A 23,464-nucleotide genomic window follows, 5' to 3' on the forward strand; every position below is an offset into this window, starting at 1 on the left:
CCCCTCAGAATGGTGTTAGGGCTCTCCGCTGCTTTCTCGAAAGAAAGCTTGAATTGTCATCACCTGTCCCCAGCAAGAGTGAGTGTGGCCAGCTCTCACAGACCGGGATTTCAATTTTGTTTCAGTTTTTCGATTTAGCTTTAAGCAATTGTGGGTTTGATAAAGTGGAAGCTATTTCTCCTTCTCTCGATTACAGCCAAAAGCTGGGGGTTGTCTTCCTAGATTACATTTGAGACAAAATCTGTTTTTCTGAATTTGCCTTTTTGCCAAAGGGTGTGTTTATGGGGTATTACCATAATGGAACAGTTAATTAGTAATAATTACCGTCTCTCTTATTCTATTAGGTTTTTCCAGAGAGTTAAGTTATTTTAAGTTCATTTTTGTTGGTTGATATTTTAACTATAATGCTTAAATAAATAGTTTTGCTTGATGTTGAGTAGTTTGACCAGTTGAATTGCATCTGGAAACACAACATGTTACATTTGCCTTTAAAATAAAAAGAAAATTAGGGTCAAGGCCATATTCTTAAGATATTTTGAGGGGATGTGGCCTGGTCCATAATGCTCATAACGTGGTTTCCTCTATATCGGGTAAATGAAGTACAGACTGAGCAACTGCTTTGCAGAACAACTGCGTTCTGTCCATAAACATGACCCTGAACATTCAGTTGCCAGCCACTTTAGCAGCCCACTGTAATTCCCTGTATTGGGCCTGTGAGAGTGGTCCAGTGAAGTTCAGCACAAGCTGGAAGAACAGCATCTCATGTGTTGTTTGGGGGGGTCTTGCAGCCTTCAGACTCCACATCAATTTCAATAATTTCAGTCCTTGAGCATCTCCTTCCTTTATCCACCCCCATATCCCAGGCCCTTTCGTGGGATGGGCTGTTTTCATCACAGCCAACCCATTTTCACTGACTTATGGTTTTATCATGATCAGCTTTTCTCCTACCCTGGTTTATTATCATCCATTCCTTTGTCTGCCTTACTGTCTCTCTCTCTCTCTGGGCCCCTTCTCAACTTATGCAATTTCTCTTCCACATGACCCTCCCCCCACCACACCCCTTGTCTTCAGCATGTATACCAGCTTTTTCTAGCTTATCAGTGCTGAAGAAGGGTTACTGGACTCAAAACATTAACTTGGCTTTCTTTCCACAGATGCGACCAGATGTGCTGGGTTTCTCCTGCATTTTCTGTTTTCGTTTCAGAAGTAACATCTCTGCCATCTCTGGATTGAGGGTGTGAAGCACGAAGAGGTCCTTATTTCAAAGGAGTTGGAGTATAGGAGAGGGAAGTCTAATGACAACTGTACAAGGTGCTGATGAAACCACACCTGGAGTACTGTGAGCAGTTTTGATCCCATTATTTAAGAAACTATATCATTTCATTGGAGGCAGTTCAGAGAAGGTTCACTAGGAGATCCTGTATATGGAGGGATTTTCTCATGAACAAAGGCTAAACAATTTGGGACTTTACTCACTGGAGTTTAGGAAAATGAGAGGTAGTCTCATTGAGACTATTAGGATTCTCAAGGAATTTGACAGGGTCAATGCTAAGAGGATGTTTCCTCTCATGGGAGAGTATAGAGCCAGAGGGCATAAAGGTCACCAATTTAAAACTGAGATTTGGAGGAATTTCTTCTCTCAGAGGGTTGTGAGTCTCTGGAACATGTGGCCACACTGGGCTGTGAGGGCAGTGTCCTTACGTATATTTAAGGCTGGAATAGATAGATTCTTGGTCAGTCGGGGAATCGTGGGATACGGGAAAAGGGCAGGAGAGTGGACTTGAGGAATGTTGGATCAGCCATAATGCTCCTGATTAGTGACCCTTCCCTGAACGAGTAGTCATTCATCCACTTTAGCCTATTGACTCGAAGTCTTTGTTCCCAAGAGCAAGGTATGAATGCAAAGTTTACTTTGGGAGAGATCAACATTCCTTTTAATTTAACCACGTTTCAGTTGTCTTCTCATTGTGGGAGACAATATTGTCATTGTGTCGCCATAGGGGCTGCTCCCCCATTCCAGAGAAGCAACTAGCGGTGATTTAACCTGAGGGCCACCAGACCTCAGGCAAGGAAAGAGATTGAGAAGGAGAATCCTTCATGGTAACCTCAAACCAGTGATGGGAATTGAACCCGATGCTGTTGGCATCGCACTGCTCTGCAAAGCAACAATCCAGCCAACTGAGCTAAATTGATGCTTGGGAGATGATGTTCGATGTTCAAATACATAGAACACAGAACATAGAAAAATACAGCCTAGAACAGGCCCTTCAGCCCACAATATTGTGCCGAGGATTATTCATAATCTAAAATAAAATAAGCTAGCCTACGCACCCTCAATTCACTGCTGTCCCTGTGCATGTCCAATTGTTGCTTAAATGTTTCTAATGATTCTGCTTTCACCACCACCGCTGGGGATGCAGAGCAAATAGATCAAGATCTTACCCTGATAATTGACTGGCAATGTCAAAGCCAGTTGTGCGAATTGATTCTTTCACCTTTGCTGTCTGGCTAAATGGTGGGAACTTTAATTCCCTTGTGTAAAGTATTGATAAATGAATACTTAGCCATTATAAGGAGCTTCAGTTTTTTTTTCAATGTTGTAGACAAGAAGCCTGCCATTTCATAAGACCTGAAGCTATTGATAATGCAGACTCGTGCAATGATATCACTTTTAAAGATAATGTGTGAAAAGAAACAACATTCACATCATTTGTTTTCAGGGCATTTAACTGAAGATTTCAAACTGATTTTGTCTTTGACCCTTGGGTCTTCGGTGGCAACTACCTCACACAGCAAGGTAGCAAATCTGTTTGTTTTTTAACTTCTGCAGAAATTGTGAATACTGCTCCGGAATAGATTTCAAGCAAGCAACAAATAAACAATCAGAAACTCAGAATTTTTAATTCAGGTATTCAGGAAGGACAGCAACGCCTTGTATTTATGTAGCAAGTTTAATGACGTAAATCCCCCAATAACGCTCCACTGAACACCATCAAAGAAAATAAGATTGACACTGAGGCAAAGAGAAGGAGACACTAGAACAGGATACCCAAAACTTTGGTTAAAGTGGTATGTTTGAATGACTATATAAAGAAGCAGGGAAAAGCTGAGAGGTTGAGGGAAGGAATTCCTGAGGTGACACTAAATGGAACAGCTACCAGTTGATGAAATAAAGGAAATCGAAGATATGAGAAGACATTTTCTTTGTTCATTGCTGAGTGTATGAGGAAATTCGCATAAAAGATGCATACAATGATTCAGGAGTCAGAGATCACGTCTTAAAACACAACTTCATCAGAAATCTGCCTGATGGTGACTATCCAATCCACAACTAGTGGGGAATAGTGGCTCAGTGGTGAGTACTGCTGCCTGATAGCGCCAGGCACTAGCTTTGGGCGACTGTCTGTGTGGAATTTGCACATCGTCCCCAGGTCTGAATGTGTTTCCTCCCACAGTACAAAGTTTAGGTGGATTGGTTGCGTAAGTTGTCCAGAGTGTCCAGGGATTGTGTAGGCTAGATGGATGAGCCAAGGGAAATGCAAGGTTTTAAGAGCCAGGGTCTGGCTGGAATACTGTTTGGAGGGTCAGTGTGGACTCAATGGACCAAAAGGCCTGCTTCCACACTGTAGGGATTCTATGATAGATCTATTAGTAGAGTGACAGCAAAGCAATATTTTAAACAGCAAAATTGTTGACAAAATCTGGTTTGACACACATCTAAGTGTCTAAATGATTACCACTAGATTTTGAAAAGAGGTTTCTTCAAAATGATGGCTGATGCCAGAATTCAGTAAAATAGCACAGTGGCTGTGAAAGAAGCAAATCTGCTGAAATGCATTAAAGGAGCAAAGACTATTGCATCATTAGCTAAATCCATCTCTATTAATGATGGAAAATTACTTCCAGATTGTAGTGTCCTTTATTTTTTAGAAGGTTGAATCTCAGGATGGATTCGTATGTAACCATTCAGCCCACCATGCCCATGCCTGTTCTCTGAAATAGAGGATCCAAGTCTTTAGAGTGAGGCTGAAATCTGCTGATAATAAGCTGAGAACATGTCTGAGCTGAGGTGAATCATTGGTGTGGGAAAATAGAGGAAGACTTTTAATCCAACAGTATGAATACCATTTCCCATTGCTTCTGTAATTGTTGGGCCACAAGAGTATAGGTCGTTCTGCTGTAACACACGTTTCATCAACACAAATTCACTGTAAGGCAATTGACAAATTAGGAACGTTGTTTCTAAAGCGCAAAAATTGGCCGTAACGCCATTTCATCACTTTAAATGCTGTTTCTAAAGTGCGATTTTTCTATAACTCGGGGGTCACACAAGAACGCAACCATTGCATTATAGAAGAACTGACCGTAAATAAAGTGCAAATAAAGTGATTTAATTCTGCCAGGTCATGAAATATTTGCTTGCTATCTGTAAGTACTGCCTTATTCTCATCTTCAGAATGGATCATTCTTCTAGTGAGCAACTAATTTTAGTCTTTGTCACATGTTCGTTGTAAGAAAATAAATTGTACGTGGGTGTGCATGTGTGGGAAAGTTCTATACAAGTTAATGAAGAAATGATTAAAGGGCTTCATCTTAAATGTTGATGAAAACTACGTATTTCATTGTTGCATGTGAGGATAATAACCTATTCAAATGGGTCTGAAGTTCCAATCACCCCACAAAGAATTCTGGACAGAAGTACACCATTCAATGAACCTCGAGCTGTCTGAAAAACTGACCAGGGGTTAATTGCTTATACTTAAAGCATAGTGTTTAATGATACATTTTTGATCATAGAGTCTAGCACATTGTCAGATTGGAGTTCTGAAATGTTGACCAGTAAATTTTCACTCAAAATATAGGTGAACTAAAAGAAGGGATGGAGGGAAGGGAAGGAAAGAAAATTTGAAAGGGAGTGAAATAAATAAATCACTAATTGATTCCCATCATGATCTCAGATTTGTTATTCTTCTTACAGCAAATAGAAGCATTTTTGCAGTCTAGTCAATGTTGGCATGTTTGGAAAGCTGTTAATTTCCTGATGCTTTTTCACATATTCTACTTAGGGGAAAAAAATCAAGTATTATTGCATTTGGCCTAAGTGAGGTCATAAGTCATGACAGCCTATGTCAAAGGTATTGGATGAAAGCAATGAAACAAAAACAATGTTAAAAGAGGACAGTCTGTCAGATTGAGATGTAGACTGTGCTTTTGTGTAGGACTTCGTTCACCAGGGTGCCTGAGGGCGGCACGGTGGCTAGCACTGCTGCATCACAGCGCCAGAGACCCAGGTTCAATTCCCGCCTCAGGCGACTGACTGTGTGGAGTTTGCACATTCTCCCCGTGTCTGTGTGGGTTTCCTCCAGGTGCTCCTGTTTCCTCCCACAGTCCAAAACTGTGCAGGTTAGGTGAATTGGCCATGCTAAATTGCCTGTAGTGTTAGGTGAAGGGGTAAATGTAGGGGGAATGGGTCTGGGTGGGTTGCGCTTTGGCGGGTCGGTGTGGGCTTGTTGGGCCGAAGGGTCTGTTTCCACACTGTAAGTAATCTAATCTAATAATAAGTGAAGGTAAAGCTCTGGAATATGCCAGCCTGGTCTGAGTTTGTTACTCAGCTTAGTATATTTACGACCATCTCGAGGAAAGTCCAGGTGCCGCCGTTTTCTGTCCGCTATCTAACACTCATTGTAACTTTGCTATCATGCTCTACCACTCTCATTATTGCCTATAACATGTTCCCTCACTCGCTTTCACCCAGTCCCAACCCTGACACCACAGGCCTGCCTGCCCTTTGTGCTGTCTACCCACTCACTGGGGATACCTTCCTACCTGTCCCTTAAGTAAAGGATGTGCCACCCATTTCCAGCTCCTGTAATTCTTGCCTCTCTCATTTCAGGAGGTAAAAAAAACAGCAAAAGGTACCAAAAGTCTGAAGATGGGTAGTTTGCATCCTGTAATTCAGTTTCTCACCCCTTATGAAGCGAGGATTCTGACCCTGATTGATCCAAGACCCGAGATACTGCCCTTACCTTACTGAGCCTACTGGCCTGTGAACATTTCTGGCTGAGGTGGGAAAGGGCCAAAAGGCCATGGATGCTATGAGCATGTGGATGGGCTCTGAGTAAGTGAGCAGTAAGTGACCAAGTGAAGAGCCTGGAAATGCAGCTGGTCCAGTTCACGAGCTGGGTGCATTTCCCTGACACAATATTGCTTAGTGTCCAACATTACATAGTTGCCAATGCAGCACACAGTATAGTACTGAATTAGATACATACCTTGAAGGTTCCTCGAGTCTGGGACATGCCTGTGCCAATGTCCATGGACATGGGGTACATGCGGCTGATGCCCATGGTACCTGCTCTGAGATGATGATGACCAGTTTCCAACATGGAAGTCGTTCGGAGAGAGCAGTGAATTGAAACCACTAGCTGCTTGCTCCAGTTTCCTTGTTGAGGATTCCCAGTAACAAGCTTGTTTGATGAGTTTGGTGGGAGTCTGAATATTAATGAAGTGAGTTGTCATGTTAACAAGGTGTTTAATAAGCAATAATCACCATCAAGTGGCATTGTGCCATGCTGCTTGTGATGAAAGCACAAATGAGGGAATAGATGATCTTGATATTGAGATAAGCCTCCCCACACTCGTCTTCTGATTCTGCCATTCATTTCACATTGTTCTGACCCCTATAACACTCTGCACACTGTTATTTATCATCTACAGATGGCTGGACAATGTACTGTACAATTTCCATCATCCACTTGCAGTGACTTTAATTGAAAATCTAAATAATGGATTTAGGTTTTGTTGACTGGCAAATGCAAATTTTAGGTTATTAATTTGAAAAGTAAGAACAGCGCTTCTGCACAAAGCTTCATAAACACTTCGTAATAGTAATTAAACATAATGAGATGTAAAGGTGTTCCCATTCACCGGCATGATGAGTTCAGTTGCTTGGGCTGCTATATTTGGAACTGGACTATGCATATTCTAAAATGGCAATTTCCAATGTTTACTGTTTATTCAGTGGATTCCAGTCAACCATCAGTGCAGTTGGAATTGAAGTGCAATTAGCCTTTATGTTGAAGGATTAGAAAAAAAATGAAAGAAGCAATGCTTAAATTTGTTCGTGCTGTTCATGAGTCCTGGAATTTCTGGCATTGAGAGGTGTCATGTCAAGATTTAATGTTATTGTGACGTCTCTTCTGAAGGAAGAACAATTACTGGCATTGTCTTGGGCATGTGAGCCAACAATGAGGATGGGGTTGCCTAGTGCATAATATGGGGAGACAATATAACTGTCCCAGAGTTATCATTCAAGCAAATGGAAGTTAATTTAAGAAAGAAAAGCTTTGATAGCTTCACTGGTATTACTGGAATACAAATTTGCTGGAACAGCACAGCAGGTCAGGCAGCATCCAGGGAACAGGAGATTCGACGTTTCGGGCACAGGCCCTTCTCTCCATAATATGGGGAGACAATATAACTGTCCCAGAGTTATCATTCAAGCAAATGGAAGTGAATTTAAGAAAGAAAAGCTTTGATAGCTTCACTGGTATTACTGGAATACAAATGAATTGTCCAATAAAGTGTTCATGAAGTTCTATAAGTGTAAATTATTCTTCTATGGCAGTCATGCCAAAGAGAATATTTCTTCTTCCTATCATATGGCTTCAAGTAGAATAACAAAGCTCAATGTGGAGATGAAAGATGTGAACTGCTCAGAGAATCTAAAAGTAGGGCAGAATGCATTAAAAAGCAAGGTAACTTCAAAATTGGTAATATCTTTATGTCTTGCAGATGTTCCATGAAACTCCTAGACTGATGCCGTGGTGAGTTGGAGGTAATGTTCAAAATTCATACAATGTACTGAGAGTATGAAGTAAGTTTCATGCGGTGAAGTGTTTCTTAATTGGCTTAAACCTCTCTGGAATTTAGTAGAAAAGAGCAATAGATTCTCTGAGTTGGTGACACAATTTGGTGCAGAATATTTTCAAGACTTTTAGTATATGCTAACTTCCATTATTCATCAGCCGCCTTGTTTCTGAAGTAGAGCAAGTAATGCTGACTGTGGTCCGATTGCAATCTAAATGGGGCAGCAGCTTGCCAATGGCTGTGGGCAATACACTTATTGAAACATTATATCCCACGAGAAACATGAACTAGAAATATGACTCACTTTAGTGACATTAAAAACTATAGAGCTTTACTGAAGCAACTTTTGTCAATGAGTGGTATTAAAAATACTTGTAATTTTAATTACTGTCCATTCCCTGAAACTTATTAACTTTTCATAACATTATAAAAGTTCTTTTCTGATCTATCTTCCCCATAAAGTTTCCATTTTTATTTAACGTGTTTTTCATTTTTTCCATCTTTAAGACTTTCCCCATTGACTTAGTATTTGCCATCATTATTCAAGATATTTGCTTCCATCTCTTTTTACAGATAATGTTCTAAATGAGGTTTTCTTCCAGCGTGAGTTGGTTATAATGCATTTCGCTCCAAACATGACTGAGTAACTCTGGTCATTAAACATCGTAAACATTTTTTGTCCAAGACAAACATTCATTCCCCTGAAAAATTTCAGTTCAGGACTTGTTTTAAATCTCAAAACCACATAAAATGTTGGCGCAAAACATTACGGGTGGCATGGTGGCACAATGGTTAGCACTGCTGCCTCTTAGTGCCAGAGATCTGGGTTCAATTCCCACCTCCGGCAACTGTCTGTATGGAGTTTGCACATTCTCCCCGTGTCTGTGTGGGTCCGGTTTCCTCCCACAGTCCAAAAAACAATGTGTGAATTGGTGAATTGGCCATGCTAAATTGCCTGTAGTGTAAGGTGAAGGGAAAGTGAGTCTGCAGATGCTGGAGATCAAAGTTGAAACTTTATTGCTGGAACAGCACAGCAGGTCAGGCAGCATCCAGGGAACAGGAGATTCGACGTTTCGGGCACAGGCCCTTCAAATGTAGGAGAATGGGTCTGGGTGGGGGTTGCTCTTCGGAGGGTCGGTGTGGACTTGTTGGGCTGAAGGGCCTGTTTCCCCACTGTAAGTAATATAATCAAAATTATTTGTTTTTTCCCTTGCTTTTGACTTTTCCCCAACAGCACATTTTCAAAGATGTGCTGATTTCCTAGGATCAAGCCCATGCTTCGCGTTCCTCTATGTTGTCTCAGATTTTCGCAGCATTTTACCTTAAGTGAGCTGGAGTTGCAATAATATGGGAGAGCAAACTTCCAATAGAATTCTTTGTGTCCTCTACAATAAATGCAGCAGAAGCCCTGTGAGAGCACTATGATTTTCTCTGGAGTTTGAATGGGTGAGAGGGGTGTGGCACAATGACCCCAATGGATAATGCACTGGATATTACCTCTTTATACAAATACAGAGAAGCTATGTTGAACCTTGCTTAACCAATGCTATACATAATTGAGATAAAATCATAGAGACACACAGCACGGAAACTGACCCTTCATCTAATTCGTTCATGCCTACCAGATATCCTAAACTAATCTCGTCCCATTTGGCAGCACTTTTTTTTTAGATTAGATTACATTAGATTACATTACAGTGTGGAAACAGGCCCTTCGGCCCAACAAGTCCACACCGACCCGCCGAAGCGAAACCCACCCATACCCCTACATTTACCCCTTACCTAACACTACGGGCAATTTAGCATGGCCAATTCACCTGACCCTGCACATCTTTTGGACTGTGGGAGGAAATCGGAGCACCTGGAGGAAACCCACGCAGACACGGGGAGAACGTGCAAACTCCACACAGTCAGTCGCCTGAGGCGGGAATTGAACCCGGGTCTCAGGCGCTGTGAGGCAGCAGTGCTAACCACTGTGCCACCGTGCCGCCCATATCGTCCTAAACCCTCCCTATTCATAAACCCATTCAGATGCTTTTCAAATGTTGTTATTGTACCAGCCTCAACCATCTCCTCTGGCATTTCTTACAGGCACCAGCTTCTGCATGACAAAGTTGCCCCATAGTTCCCTTTTAAATTTTTCCCCTCTCATCTTAAACCTATGCCCTCTTGTTTTGGACTCCCTTACCCTGGGGAAACTACCTTGGCTATTCACCCTATCCATGTCCCTCATGATGTTATAAATCTCTATAAGGTCTCCACTTAGCCTCTGACTCTCCAGGGAAAATAGCTGCAGCCTCCTCAATCTCTCTATATCTCAAATCATCCAAACCTGGCAACATTCTTATAAATCTTCTTTGAATCTTTTCAAGTTTCACAACATCTTCCTAACTTTATTTCTATATTACGAAAAGGACATACAGACATTGGAGAAGTTGCAAACAAGATCTACAAGTACATTATCAGTGTTAAGAATTCATAATGAGATAAATGCTCATTATATATCATTCTTATTATTTGAAGCCTGAGTTCGAAAATGGACTAACAATGTCTAACTTTACATTGAAATTGTATTTTACAACTTAGTTGTGAAGTGTAGTAGACATGTTTCATAGCTGACGTTTAGACTTGTTTTGTATGTGGGAAAAGGGTATCTGAAAATTTAATTTACTTGCATTTAAAGAGGTCTTTAAGCCCTTAAGATGAACAGTTGAGTAAATAATAAAGAAAGATATAAGATAGAAAAAAAAATCTATATGATGAGAAAAGTGCAAGAACCAAGGAGGACAGAACAATCCAGAAATCAGGTAGTGTACAAGTCCATTCAGAAGAAAGGGGCACCTAGCTGAAGAAATGCTGCTGTCCATGCTTGAAGAAGCTCTGAGTGGCTTGGGTCAATACGAATATAAGTTTAATGAGCAGACTTTATCGGGGAAGACACGCTACTAAGCTATTTTCTAAAATTCATTTGTCGGACTTGGGCGTTGCTGGCTGGGCCAGCATTGATAGCCCATCCCTATTTGCCCTTGAGAAGGTGGTGGTGAACTGCCTTCTTGAACCGCTGCAGACCACTTGCTGTGGGTCGACTCATAATGCCGGTAGGGAGGGAATTCCAGGATTTTGACCCAATGACTGGAAAGGAATGGCGGTATATTTCCAAGTCAGCGTGGTGAATGGCTTGGAGGGGAACTTGCGGGTGATGGTGTTCCTGCTGCCCTTGTCCTTCTAGATGGAAGTGGTCGTGGGTTTGGAAGGTGCTGTCTAAGGATGTTTGGTGAATTTCTGCAATGTATCTTGTAGATAGTACACACTGCTGCTACTGAGCACTGGTAGTGGAGGGATTGAATGTTTGTAGGTGTAGTTCCAATCAAGCAGGTTGCTTTGTCCTTGATGGAATCAAGCTTCTTGAGTGTTGTCAGGGCTGCATTCATCCAGGCAAGTGGGGAGTATTCCATTACACTCCTGACTTGTGCCTTGTAGATGGTGGATAGACTTTGGGGTGTCAGGAGTTGAGTTACTTGCTGCATTATCCTTAGTCTCTGACCTGCTCTTGTAGGCACTATGTTTATGTAGTGAGTCCAGTTGAGTTTCTGGTCAATGGTAACCCCAAGGATGTTGACATTGGGGGATTCAGTGATGGTAATACTGTTGAATGTCAAGGGGTGCTTGTTAGAGTGTCTCTTTTTGGTGATGGTCATTGTCTGGCATTTGTGTGGTGCAAATGTTACTTGCCACTTGCTGGCCCAAGCCTGGATATTGTCCAAATTTTGTTGCATTTGAGCACAGACTGTTTCAGTATCTGAGGGGTTGCACATGGCACTGAACACTATGCAATCATCGGCAAACATCCCCACTTCTAACCTTATGACAGAGGGAACGTCATTGCTGAAACAGCTGAAAATTGTTAGGTCTCGAACATCACCCTGTGGGACTCCTGCAGAGATGGAGTACTGGATCTCAGATGACTGACCCTCCACAACCACAACATTTGTGCCAGGTATGACACTAATCAGCGGAGTATTTGCCCCTTGATATCCGTTGATTCCAGTTTTGCCAGGGTTCATTGATGCCATGCTTGGCCAAATGCGCTCTTGATGCCAAGGGCTGTCACTTTCACTTCACCTTTGGAATTCAGCTCTTTTGTCCATCTTTAAACCAAAATGAGACCAGGAGTTGAGTGACCCTGGTGAAACCCAAACTGGGCGTCACTGAGCAGGTTGTTGCTGAGCAGGTGCTGCTTGATAGCACTATTGATGACCCCTTCCAACACTTTACTGATCATCGAGACTAGACTGATTGGGCGGTGATCGGCTAGGTTGGATTTGTCCCCCTTTTTGTGTACAGAACATACCTGGGCAATTTTCCACATTGTCGGGAAGATGCCAGTGTTGTAAATGTACTGGCAGGGCTTGGTTAGGGGAGCAGCAAGTTCTGGAGCACACGTCTTCAGTACTATTACCAGAATGTTATCAGGCTCTATTGCCTTTGCAGTATCTAGTGCCTCCAGTTGTTTCTTGATATCAAGTGGAGCGAATCGAATTGGCTGGAGGCTGGTATCTGTGATGCTGGGGCTGACTGGTGAAGCCCGAGATGGGTCATCCACTTGGCAATTCTGATTGAAACTATTGCAAATGCATCAGTCTTATATTTTGCACTGATGTGCTGGGCCCTTCATCATTGAAGATGGGGATATTTGTGGAGCCACCTCCTCCAGGGACTTGTTTAATTGTCCACCATCATTCATGACTGGAAGGACTGCAGAGCTTAGATCGGATGTGTTGGTTGCAGGATTGCTTAGCTCTGTCTATCACTTGCTGTTTATGCTGTTTGGCACGCAAGTAGTCCTGTTTGGTAGCTTCACCAGGTTTGACACCTCATTTTTAGTTGTGCTTGCTGCTGCTTCTGGCATGCCCTCCTGCACTCTGCATTGAACCAAGGTTGATCTCCTGGCTTGATGGTAATGGTTGAGTGGGAATATGCCAGGCCATGAGGTTGCAGATTGTGCTGGAGTACAGTTCTGCTACTGCTGATGGCACACAGCACCTCATGGAGGCCCAGTCTTGGGCTGCTAGATCGGTTCAAAGTCTGTCTCATTTAGCACGATGTTAATGCCACACAACACGATGGAGATTGTTCTCAATGTGAAGGCAGGACTTGGTCTCCACAAGGACAGTGCAGCGGTCACTTTTACCTACACTGTCATGGACAGATGCTTCTGCAGCCAGCAGATTAATAAGCATGAGGTCAAATATGATATTTCCTCTTGTTGAATACTTCACCACCTACCACAGACCCAGTCTAGCAGTTATGTCCTTGAAGATCCAACCAGCTCGATCAGTAATATTGCTGCTGAGCCACTGTTGGTGATGGATATTGAAATCCCTCACCCAGAGTACATTTTGCACCCTTGCCAGCCTCAGTGCTTCCTCCAAATGTTGTTCAAAATGGAATAGTACTGATTCATCAGCCAAAGGAGGACGGTACATAGTAACCAGTAGGAGGTTACGTTTCCCATGTTTAACCTGAAGCCAAGAGACTTCATGGGGTCCAGAGTCGATGTCAAGGACTCCCAGTGCAACATCTTCCTGACTGTATAACACAGTGCTGCCACCCCTACTGGGTCTGGCCTGCCAGTGGAACAAGACATATCCAGGTAATGGTGGTGCCTGGGGTGTTATCTCTAAGGTATGATTCCATAGGAATGACATATCAGGCTGTTGCTTGAATAGTCTGTGAGACACCTCTCCCAATTTCGTCACTAGCCCCCAGGGGTTGGGAAGGGGGACTTTGCATGGTCAATACGGCTGTTTGTTTTTTGTCGTTCTCTTTTTCGGTTCCAAGGTCGATGCCAGGTGGTCTGTCCGGTTTCATCTCTTTGTTGTGACTTTCTCATGATTGATACAACTGAGTGGCTTGCTAGGCCATTTCAGAGGGTATTTGAGAGTCAACCATATTGCTGTGGCTCTCCATATTGCTGGAGTCACATGTAGGCCAGACCAGGTAAGGATGGCAGTTTTCCTTTAAAGGACATTATTGAACAAGATGGGTTTTATAGGTAAAAACAATGACTGTAGATGCTGGAAACCAGATCCTGGATTAGTGGTGCTGGAAGAGCATGTAGTCCTGTTTGGTGGCTTCAGCAGATTCGACACCTGATTTTCAAGTGCATGGTGCTGCTCCTGCCATGCCCTCCTGCACTCTCCATTGAACCAGGGTTGATCCCTTGGCTTGAGGGTAATGGTTGAGTGGGGATATGTGGGGCGATGAGTTTACAGATTGTGCTGTAGTTCAATTGTTTTTACCTGGTTGATTTTAACCCTACTGCGAATCCTCTTGCAAGGATGCCTGCCTTGAAGAAGTTTTCCTCCTCTCTCTACAAGAATCTCAGGGAGTCCCTCTCCCACTACAACTCCCAGGTACTCTATGCTACTTTCTCCCCACCCCCACCCTCCTCTAGCTTATCTCTCCACCCTTCAGGGTCTCTGCCTTTATTCCTGATGAAGGCTTTTGCCCGAAACATCTGCTCCTCGGATGCTGCCTAAACTGTTGTGCTCTTCCAGCACCACTAATCCAGAAGATGGGTTTTATGACAATTGACAATGGTTTCATTGGTCATCAGTCGACCCTTAATTCCAGATTTTTTAAAATGAATTCAAATTTCACCATTAGTCACGGTGGGATTCGAGCCCAGGTCCCCAGAACATTATCCTGGGTTTCTGGATTAATAGTCAAGTGATAATACAACTGGGCCATCACCTCCCCACAGTCAAGTTTAAGGAAACCCATGTGAGATAATGAGTGAGCTAAGTTAGCAGCTGGTTTAGAGGTCTTGGGGAAAGAAAGAACTACAGAAAATAGCATTGAGTCAATACACAGAACTTTACTGATAAAAACAATTGATTATAGATATGCAAAGTGAACAAGAAATGTTAGCATGAAGACAGGGATGACACTTCACTGAGGTTAGTGTGAATGTAATGATGTCATAAAGGCTTGAATCCTTTATTCTGATTTTGTTATAAGACTGTTGTATTATAAATTGTTTGTAAGTTTCATTTGTATGTAGAAACATTTATTATCTTTTCTTAAAAGTACAATGGCAGCCTCTTGTGAATGTGTTCAGTGGCTGAACTCCACGGTAATTAAAAAAAAAGACTTTATGGTCTATCAAGACAGATCTCACATTATGATCTGACTTGGCAGATATGACCATCAGCAGAGGTGTTAACAATAAATGCTTGGAAAATCTTAAAGGCTAGGCTCCTTACTCACAAAAAGGGAAGCCTGCAAGTTGATTGTATGGGAGTCTTTAAACTTTTGCAAGAAATTCATAGGATGCAGCTGCAGAACACCTTACCACAAGTAAGGTGAGTCCTTACTTGTGGTAAGAATAGAACAGTCACTAATAAATCCATTTAAGAATATCAGAAAAATGTCTCTAGCCAGGGAAGAGTTGGAATGCAGATTCTAAACTTCTACTATTAAGCATTAGTTGAGGAAAATTATGTGGACACATTTAAAGGGAAATTAGATAAATACACTAAGAAAATAAATAGAACAATGTACTAAGAGGGTTAGACAAAATAAGTAGGAAGATGCTCATCTGGAACACAAATGTGAAAACTGGCATTTGGTTTAAATGGCATCATTCTCTTTTGCGAATTCTATGAGTACAGTTCCCACAATCTGCTAAGCGGTAAGTACCCTATGGCACTGCGAGCTGCCCTGCAGCTATTTAATATTTGCGACATCACTGATTGGCTCAAGGCAAGGCATTCACCCCTAACTCAGGAGCAAGTTCCAGTTTGTGGAGGTGCCAGTCAATGGGATGGTCAGTGTCTCAGGACGGTCAACAGCGCCAGGTATGAGGGGAGCAAGGGGATAGTTTTACTTTATTCTCTTGTGGGATCTGTGTGTTACAGGCTGGGTTGGCGATAATTGCCCATCTCTAGTTGTTTTTGAGAAGGTGGTGGTGAGCTCCTTCTTGAACCATCATAGTCCATTTTCTGTAGGCACAGCAAAATGTTGGCAAGGAGAGAGTTTTAGAATTTCAACCCAGCAACAGTGGAGGAATGGTGATATATTTCCAATTCTGGATGGTGAGTAGCTTGGAGAGGAACAATGGTTTTCTCATGTATTTATTGCCCTTGTCCTTCTGGACGGTAACAGTTTGGAAGGGGCTGTACAAAGATCCATCGTCCAATTCTGCAGTGCATCTTTTGGAATGTACACTCTGTTAAAAATCTTGTAGAAGGTGAGCTTATTTATGTTGGCCTGCCAGTTAATCCAGGGCAACAAACCAATTTTAAAAAAGCAGTAATACTTGGGGAAAAAGACATATTGGTCCATTCTAACGGGTCAGAGCTGTATGTGTCATCCGCATGTTTTACTGAATTTTCCTTTCAGTGTGTCAATGATTAGTTGGCAGTGCCTGATGGGGAAAGGGAGCTGTGCTTCAAAGGCTTAAACCTCCCTGGAACTGTGTGATAGGGGACAAGGGTGAAAGGGCATGATTATCTTGAGTGGGGAGGATGGGGCTGGATGTGCCTCTGATGAGCACACTAGCCCTGTCACTTTGCTCCAGGTAAAGTTGCTGGTCTTTGCCCTTGGTTTGGGTACTCCCCTTGTTGTGGGCAAAATGGGGGTGAGCTAAGGCTCTTAACTGACCTATACTTGACCACACAGAGCCTCAAAAGGCTCAATGGCAGGTAGATGATCCAATGCTTCTCCCGTCCAGCGAGAAATCTGAGACCAGTCAGGTGTGGACCGGTAGGTAGAGCAGGCAGACACTGCATTTTGCTAGCACCCTAATCTTTAAACTTCCAGGCAGACCACAGCCTGTGTAATAGTTCTGCAGGCCGCATAAATTACTTTATTATTCGAGTTTCTGAACTGATCGGTGTAGTAGCCTAGAAAGAAGCTCCCAGATGGCTGATATTCTCCTTATGTGACTGTATACACTGCAGGATTACAAACTGGGACTGGGGAAATAGTGAGTTTACTGTCATAAGCGATTATCCATGTTCTCCTGTGTCATTAATCTTCCCCCATGCTGTTACAGATGCAGTCACGGAGCTGGCCTCTGGGTCACTTTTATTTCACTTTACAGAGGTTTCTATCTCCTCATGGCAATTCCTTTCTAATTTTGACTGTCTCCACAAATTCCCTTGGGTTATTTCTGAAAGGTTTTGTTGGCTCCCTGGGCCAGCAACTGCCATCTGTTTTCATCAAACTATACCAGCTCCATGGGCAACTAATTGGTCATCTTTTGTTCCACACATTAAAGGTTTATATCCACTACAACACACAGCATATAAAATAAAAGCCTCAGAGGCCTCTAAGTCTGGTGTTCAATCCTAAGAGTTCTCTTCACTGTACAAACCATTTGACTTCACTTTTGCTATCAGATTACACTACTACTCGAGCTTTCCCTTGTAAGTAAAGTTTCAACTTGTATTTATTCTGACCTCAAAACACCCCAAAGAACTTTATGACCAAGAATTACTTTTAAAGCATTATCACTGTTGTAAAGTGAGCAATGCAGCACAATCCTACAGTCAGCATGGCCAGGCAATCTATTTAATGCTCTCTTGAAACTCCTGCCCCTTCACTGGAACAGGACTTTGGCTCCACTGGTGTTATTGTTATGTGTTCATTGTTGCTGCTTTCCATTTGTCAGCCCGTTCTCTGCTTAACCTGACACATCATTCTCTTCTTTGATCTCGGCCCTGCTTTCTGCTCTGCCAGCCACCCAATTCCCTTCAACGGTCCCACTCACTGACCTTTCCCTCCTCCATCCTGACAGCCCAGCTTGCTGGTTGGATTGCTGCTTCACTCAGGGAGCATGTCAGTCAGTGAGACAGTGAGTGTTAAAGGGTTGAACATGGGATAGCAAAAACAAGGGCGGCACGGTGGCAAGTGTTAGGTAAGGGGTAAATGTAGGGGTATGGGTGGGTTGCGCTTCGGCAGGTCGGTGTGGACTTGTTGGGCCGAAGGGCCTGTTTCCACACTGTAGTCTAATCTAATCTAATCTAAAAAAAATCTAAATATGCAAAAGGGTCCGTGCATTGGAGATGGACAGGGTTTTTAGCAAAGCAGCAAATGAGGCTGTGAGGGATTAGAAGTGAGACTGTGGTCATTGGGCATCCAAAGCATTATGCTTTGATGTTGGAAACTACTCAAGGCATCACTGACAATGACACAGTGCATGTTGGAGTGCACGTGTTGAGAGTGTTTCCCTTACATTGCAAAATGATTTGACCTTCACCTGAGAGAGAAGATGGGGTGTTGTTTTAATAGGTCGTCTGAATGTTGGCAACATGAACAATACAGCACTCTACCAGTACTACACTGAAACAAACAATATTGGTTCAGAACACAAATTTCTGATTTAGGACTTCAACCTCCACCTTTCTGATTCAGAGACGTGAGTGCTATCAATTGAATTAAATGACAAAACCCACATTCTTAGTACAGTTCTGAAATATCTCCAGAGAGACCAGTATCCTGTCAGCAAGAGACCTTTTATTCACCCATGGAGAGTCCTCGACACTGATCCAGCTCCCTCAGAGACAGTTCTCTGAGTGAACAGGGTGTCTGACATTTCAGCTTTAATGTGTCAGCCAGGGCTCCCTGACTGTTCCAGTTTAACAGCCTCACTCAAGGAACTCATATTGTATGAGGTTGCCCTCATTATAATCACAATAAATTCCTTGTCTTTATTTTTGAGATAATCAATGTGTTTAACTCTTAACTGCCCTCCGAAATAGTCGCACATATCACTGAGCTGTATCTGTCTGCTACCAAGTCTAATAAAAAGGAAAGAAACTGGATGGAGTACCGGCAGAGAACAGCACACAAGGAGAAATGGCTACACATATTCTGCAGATTTCTCCAAACTAACATCTGGAGCATTGTGCCAAACGTTTGGGAAAACTGCCCCAAATAGCAGTCAGAAAAGAGTCTGAGGTGGTTGTGACAACAGAAGAATATCTTAGACAGAATTGTTGTTTGTACTTTGGACATGTTGACCCTGTTTCTACATAAACATAATTTACTTGAGTACTAGTGAAAGAAGCAAAAGAGTCAGAATTCAACAAAAGTTTCTTCACTAATAACCCAAAAATTCAACCAATTGCGATGTTAAGTCTTTGTTGCAATCCTTATCTAAATTGTTACTAGCTACTAAACTAAGCCAGGTACTACCTGTGCAGTTAAACGTGGCCAGGCCATGTAGTTGATTCTGATGAATTTGGCAAAAGTTAGTCTCACAAGTGGTCATCTCTCTTTCTCTACACCGCCCCCCCTTCCAGGTGGTCAGAGCTCCACTGCTTTGCTGAGGAAATGGCTACCAGGTGTCCCTTCTTATCCCTCCCTGCTGTACCCTTCCAGAATGTTCTCTGGCCTTCAGCCAATCGGTCTTCCAGGTCAAGGTTATGGCATTAAATGAGATCCCTGGTGCTCTATATGGAAGATGATGTGGCTGCCTTCAGCGCCCAGTCCCCAATATATCAAGAGCATGTTTCCCTCTCTGTACATGGTTATGACAGGAACTAAGGGTTCTGGTGAATCTGCTCATCCTACTCCAATACACAAACCAGTCTCGATTTCTGAGGCAAGTCTCGGCTTGTGAAGAAGATCTGCACTTGCCCTGTCTAAGCCTAAGTTCCATTAGACCTGGCTTCTCAAAGGTTTCCCATTCTTATTTTGAGCCTAGCTGTTCAGGCCTTTGCCTGTCTAGCCATACAATCTATCATATACCGCCATTCTCATTTTTGGTTATGTCCAATAGCACTGACAGAACAGATCCACCAACTGTAGTAGCACCGTCATACGCAGTCAGGAAGGAGTTATCCTGGGCATCCTTATTTTTGACTTTTAACCTGGCATTGTGTTAAACATAAACAAGGAAATTTGCTGCTGATTCCTACCTACTGACCCTATCAGCTGATGAATTGTTCCTTCTCCATATTGAGCACCACTTGGAAACTGCACTGAGACCGGTGAGGGTGCAAATTGTACTCTGGGAGGCTGTCTGCAAGGACCATCACCAGGAGTGGCTGGGAGAAAGTAGGAAGATCTTGCTAAAACTATAAACGGTATTAGTCCAATCACAGCCATAAACTAACGCTTTTTTGACGCCTTATCTAAGGAAAGACATACTGGCCTTGGGAGCAGTCCAGCAAAGATTGACCAGGCTGATACCAGGCACTGTCTTATGAGGAGAAATTGAGTTGGTTGGATCAGTACTCATTGTAATATGGAAGAATCAGAGGTGATCTTATTAAAACATGCTCGAGGTCTTGGAGGATTAATTAGGCAGATGCAGATGTTTCCCCTTATGGTTGAGTTTAGCACAAGAGAGCATAATCTCAGAATAGGGGCCATGATGAGAAGGAATTTCTTCTCTCAGAGTGCAGTGAAGCTGTGAAATTATTTACCACCAAGGGCTGTCAAGGCTGATGACAGCCTAAGGATATCCATTCATTCCACTTAGAATTTGCCACGTTAAATGGGCTATTGTTATTTGAATGAGGTGGTCCAGGAAATCTTGACTGACTAGATTTGCAGGACGTCAAGTGGGTGCCACTGAAAGCTCATGGGCTCAAATCCATGCACTACATCCTGTGGGAGTCGTGAGTCATATGTTATTGTTTTAGTGACTTAGCCCCTCCTGCAGAACTCCAATTAGACATTGCTGCATTGTTAAAAAAAGGGGGTCATTTGGCAGTATACTTGCTATTTGCTCATGTGGCCTACCAACATTTCAAACATGCTTATTCAAGGCAAAATGTGTTGGATATTTTGAGCTGGAAACCTCCGTCACATACTTATTTACCAAAGTGAGTTATTCAATAACTTCTGCAAATTCAGCACTGCCCTTTTCTCCCTTGCTTTAATGATTGTACAATATTTATGATGGTATCAGAATGGAGCCCTCAAGAGTTTGGTGGCTTACTTTGATTTTCTTTTTCAGGTAGATTGCCTACATTGTGGGAACAGGCCCTTCGGCCCAACCAGTCCACACCGACCCTCCGAAGAGTAACCCACCCAGACCCATTTCCCTCTAACTGATGCACCTAACACTACGGGCAATTTAGCATGCCAATTCACCTGACCTACACATCTTTGGACTGTGGGAGGAAACCGGAGCACCCGGAGGAATCCCATGCAGACACAGGGAGAATGCGCAAACTCCACACAGACAGTTGCACAAGGCTAGAATCGAACCTGGGACCCTGGTGCTGGGAGGCAGCAGTGCTAACCACTGAGCCATCGTGCCACCCCTTCTGCTCATTCCAAAATTTGTGCAGGGAATAGCATGAAAAAATCACATTAGCTTTTTTAAAGCAGACACCTAACAGGGTGCCCTTGCATTTCGGTAAAGATGGGTGATGGATCTCCATTATTCAAGAATCTTTGATGTGTCTGTCACCATTGCTATATGCAACTAAATCAGTTCATATTTGGCGTAGCTGGCAAATGCTCTGCCTGTTGCAGAAAGAGTTGGGTCAATGAAACTCTGTTGTCAGTTGAACTATTCAGCTGAAATTATACTGGGGACTTATTACAAATCAAGGGAAAGGAGAGAAACAATCAGTCAGTTTGGTTTCTGAAGAGGTTTAGAATGGTTTGGACTACTTCCATGGTTTGAGCTGCTTTGATGGATCCAACCCTCTGTTGTTGTCCCATTATTAGTTCTGCCTCCTCCAGTATTGGGTGTTTATACAGCATGCTTGAGATTGCTGAATTTAGCTGGATTATTCCTGTATCTCTGTATCCAGTTTGCCATACCTCTGTCTTTACCTTATCTGATAATGATCATTGCCAGACTCTCAGCAGTTTCAATTTATTTTTGTTCTTATAGATTATCATTTAAAATACAGCTTTCTAATACAGTGTTTGTTTCCCTCTGTTCTCAGGGACTTGATAGCATGACACTGTGAAGTGAAAGTTACATCATCATTTATATAGTCACTCCTAGCGTTCAGCACAAAGTACTTAATGGTAGCTTTGTCCCTTTCCTTCTTTATAATTTATTAATGAGTTGGTTTATCTCTTCCTGACTCTTCTCACTACCCTTTCTGTCGTTCCTTTGATGAAGTCGCAATTAGAATTTGTTTCCATCCTCCTGTAGCAAATTTTCTCTCTTGAAAATGTCTTTGCTGTTTCATAGAAAGGCTATTAATCATTCCCTTCCATTAATCATTCCCTTCCTGTATTTCTTTATTCCCCAATTCAATACCGAGCTGAAATAAGTAAAGTCAGAAGGATTTAATTTAGAATGGAGTCATAAGCATATGCGAACTGTTGTTGGTCATTGAATCAAATGTTTGTAATTTGAATTATTTTATAGCTTGGATTCTGAATTTGTGGCATTTGTGGATATGGATGAGGTTGAACAATTAACTTATCAGTGTTCCTGCATCTATGATTTTAAACCTGTATATTTCAAAGATCAACTGAGTATGATGGTCATTCCATATGGCAGAGTAGGTTATAGAGTTGCAAGGTGCTTCGTGAGTTACAATAGTGCATGTTGTACATGATACACACTACTGCCACTGTGCATCAGTGGTGAAGGGAGTAACTGTTGAATGCTGTTGAAAGATCTGACAAGGAACATTATTTTCTGCAGGGTGCAGAGAAGGTTTACGAGGATGTTGTCTGATATGGAAGGTGGTAGCTATGAAGAGAGGTTGAGTAAGTTAGGTTTATTTTCATTAGATAAAAGGAGATTGAGGGGGGACCTGATTGAGATTTACAAAATCATGAAGGGTATGGACAGGGTGGATAGAGACAAGCTTTTTCCCAGGCTTTTTCAAGGTGACAGATGGAAAACTTAAGGGGGATACACGCAGCAAGTACTTCACACAGAAAGTGGTGGGCATTTGGAACATGTTGCCAGCAGACGTGATAGAGGCAGGCATAGTAGATTCACTTAAGATGCATCTGGACAGATGCATGAGTAGGTGGGGAGCAGAGGAATACAGATGCTTAGGAATTGGGCCGACAGGTGTAGACAGTAGATTTGGATCGGCTCAGGCTTGGAGGGCCGAAGGGCCTGTTCCTGGGCTGTAAATTTTCTTTGTTCTTTGTTCTTTTTGAGAATATTTGTTGCTAATAATAAATCATTCTTTTATCTACTAAGGAAAGCGTACAATCCCTGACCTGAAAGACATTTGAAATTAACTGGCTATTCCATAATGTAAATGGAAGCTATTTGCTTTGATGCTTCTTCTCTAATTACAAAAAAAATTAGCCTGTAATAAACTTTAAGACATAAAAAGGAGGGATGTGGTCTGCTATGTTGAGTCATGGGAAAGACTTCACACGTTGAACTAAATTGCCACAGTGTTTCATTTGGAACATGATTAGGTATTTCTAACAGGTCACAAGATGCAGTGGTTGCCATTGCTTGCAGGGAATAGGATACACCTTATAGTACAGTGGTTGTGTCCCTCGCTCTGAGCCAGGAGGCCATGGATTCAAACCCTACCCCTTCCTGAGGGTTATAATCATATTTCTGAACAGGCTGATTAGAAAATAACTACTGCCTGTGGCAAGAGTCATCGTTCCTGTGAAAGATTTTTGA

Source organism: Chiloscyllium plagiosum, chromosome 30, assembly GCF_004010195.1.
Source record: "Chiloscyllium plagiosum isolate BGI_BamShark_2017 chromosome 30, ASM401019v2, whole genome shotgun sequence".
NCBI classification, from domain to species: domain Eukaryota; kingdom Metazoa; phylum Chordata; class Chondrichthyes; order Orectolobiformes; family Hemiscylliidae; genus Chiloscyllium; species Chiloscyllium plagiosum.